This window comes from Lissotriton vulgaris, chromosome 5 (assembly GCF_964263255.1).
Source record: "Lissotriton vulgaris chromosome 5, aLisVul1.2, whole genome shotgun sequence".
Taxonomy (NCBI): Eukaryota; Metazoa; Chordata; class Amphibia; order Caudata; family Salamandridae; genus Lissotriton; species Lissotriton vulgaris.
Genome location: NC_141693.1, coordinates 299,498,643 through 299,501,386, shown reverse-complemented (window position 1 = coordinate 299,501,386; position 2,744 = coordinate 299,498,643). Strand labels below are relative to the sequence as shown.

At 49.7% G+C, this 2,744-nt stretch overlaps 1 non-coding gene across 1 annotated transcript; it reads left to right on the top strand.

Annotated features, from left to right (window-relative positions):
* The first annotated feature begins 2,121 nt into the window (after positions 1–2,121).
* Positions 2,122–2,227, top strand: LOC147710767 (U6 spliceosomal RNA). Its single transcript, XR_015296239.1, has one exon. It is a non-coding gene; the product is annotated as a U6 spliceosomal RNA (small nuclear RNA).
* Positions 2,228–2,744: the final 517 nt, after the last annotated feature.

The window sequence follows — 2,744 nt, the reverse complement described above, 5'->3', positions numbered from 1 at the left end:
TTAGTCTGTAAGCACTATTTTCTTTTGCTTTCCTGCAATGGGGTCACTTTTCAACTCTGCTGACTTTCATATTATGCGTGGCGTATCACACGGGCATAAAGCGGTGCCGGCTTTCTTTTGTTTTGCACGCCCTGGGCCACATGACTAGGTGTAGCTTGCAGTTGGTCTTTGTATTTTATTCCCATACAGTGAGACAAAGGGTGAAAAGCTGTTGGTAGAATGTGTCATCTCTGACTTGATAGAGAGGCAGAGCTGTCCCCTACCACACTTGCACATCACAAAGCCTCTGCCTCGCACACTCAGAAAGGGTTTGATACTTGTCTTTTGTTCCCCCAGACAAGCTGAAGTCAGGGCAGGGAGGCAGGAAATTCCAAGGGTCTCTGGGGGTGGAAACCCTCCAGGAACGTTTCCTACGTGAAAGCTGGAACCAAGGTTAAATAGGGGATCCTCATACACAACTATTCAGTACTCATCCGGACCAGCGAAAGACTCAGAAGAAAAACTGCTGGTCTGTTCTGGTGCAAAAAAGACCGCTACTGTGCTGTCCTGCTGCTCTGCTGCTTTGCTGTCCTACTGCTCTGCTGTGTTTGTGAGAAGGACTGGACCTCCATCTTGAACCCACAACCAACAGAGTGACTCCAAGGGCTATTTGGCTGGTCTCCTGGTCAGAGACAGAAAAGGCTACAACTCTCTTGGGCGCTGCACATAGACTCTGCCTGTTATGAGTCCTAACCCCCAACTGGGACCCTTGCAGTCCTGGACCCTTAGAATTGGGGATAGGGGTGCCTTGCCAGGCTAGCTGTGCTCTTCACCCAAATCCGTACCTCGAAGCGAAGCCTTACAAAGCCTCGCCGAACAGCTTCACCAGAACTCAACGCAGGTCCTTGCATTATGGACCGCCGAGCTCCTTGGAACCAATGCCGGATGATGCAAAGCCTCCCAAAGCAACGCCGCACAGACTGCACACTAGGAAGTAAGGTACTGCGATCAGGAGTCCTTACTTGATCCCTGTTGCTGACCCATCCTCAATCTCAGTCGGCCTAAACTTGTGACTTTTTTCCTGTTCCCGTGCAGCCAGTTAACACAGTTGCCGTTTTGTGCTTTTTAGAAAAATTGTTTCCTAAATCTTTAAATTTGCATAACTCTGGTTCTACTATTATGATTTTTGATGTTTTGGTCTCAAATAATTTATAAAATTGTATTCTAATTTTCCAAATTGGTATAGGGCTTTTGTATGTTGTTTTCCCACTTCATTACTGCGTGAAGTGCTGCATAAATACTTGACACATTGTTTTCAAGTTAAGGCTAACTGCTTTGAGCCAAGCTAGCAGAGGGTTGAGCACAGGTTCATGTGGGGTTTTCTTGTGTTTCACCCTGACAAGATTTGTAGCTGCTGCTTGAGTAGTGTTTCTCCCCCTTAACCAGAAGCCCAATGTCCTACAGAATCTTATATACCAGGCCAGCTTTTGTGGTATTTAAATAGAATTAGCTGTGGCTAAAATAAGCAGAGTCTGGGGCCAACAGTCCCAGATGCTTCCCTTACCCCCTCATGGGTCCTCCCCGTCCCAGTCCTTACCATGTGAGGCAGTCCTGCCTCCACCCAGCCAATCAAAACGCCAGAAATCCAAAGGTCGAAGGTGACATAAGCCCCTCCCACCCACCGCCATGCCTGTTTTTTTTCTGCTCCAACGGCTGTCGGAACGCTGGTGCTCCCGGTTCCTGCCTCTGTTCCTGTTTGCTTCTGGGTGGTTTGGCGGTGCCGTGAGTGTTTCTTTTGCATTTTTAAATGCTTCTGTTTATGGTCTTTTCATGTTTTTACCGGCGCGGCCGCTCCGGTCCTCCGGCCGGCCACGCTCCTGTTCTGGGGTCAGGATGCTCCCCGTTCATGTGCTGGGCTGGGGCGGGGAGCCCTCCTGGTGTTCTGGCCCCAGGTCGTTCCGGCGCTGGTGCTTTAGTGCAGTGGCCGGCCCCTGCGGCCATGTTCTTCATATGTGGCTGTGGGTGGAGACTGCAGGGCTGCCCTTTTTTGTTTTTTTTCTGTTCTCACATGTGAGATTACTGTTTGGGGCAGTGTTTCCTGGAGGTTGCTGGGCACTTCCTTTATTGGTGTGTTGGGTCCTGGTGCTCGCTTCGGCAGCACATATACTGAGCTTGGAACGATACAGAGTAGATTAGCATGGCCCCTGCACAAGGATGACATGCAATTCGTGAAGCGTTCCATATATGGGGTTTACTCCTTTGCTCGCCATGTTTGAGGGGACTTCCTCTCCGATGCATCCACGGAGCTGTTGCTTATTGGTATGTCATATGCCTCTGGTATCACAGGCTATCATGTGCTGAGGGTTCAAGTCCTGCCTATGCTGTCAATGTGACTTGGGATGTTCATTTTCATGCTGTGCTTTGGAAATTTGCATTCTCTTTGTCCACGTAGTATCTTTTGCAGTTTTTCTTGGACTGTTTTCCACTGTCTGCGCTGCTGGTGCATGCGGCTATGCCATCATCTCTTGTTGGTGGGATCGTGGACGTTTTTTCCCTGTTGGGGTATACATTCGGGGATGGTCCATGAGATTTCTGGCGTTTTGTTGCTGGGTCTTTCTCCCTGATTCATTTGCTCCGGCGGGGTTTATTCCCATTTTTTACCGGCCATTTCGTGCTGTCCTGTTGGCTGTACTGGCTGCGGTGTGGCTTGGCATTGCCATGCGGGGTGTTCCTCTCTTTCTGGGGACACGATTTCGCCTGGCGGT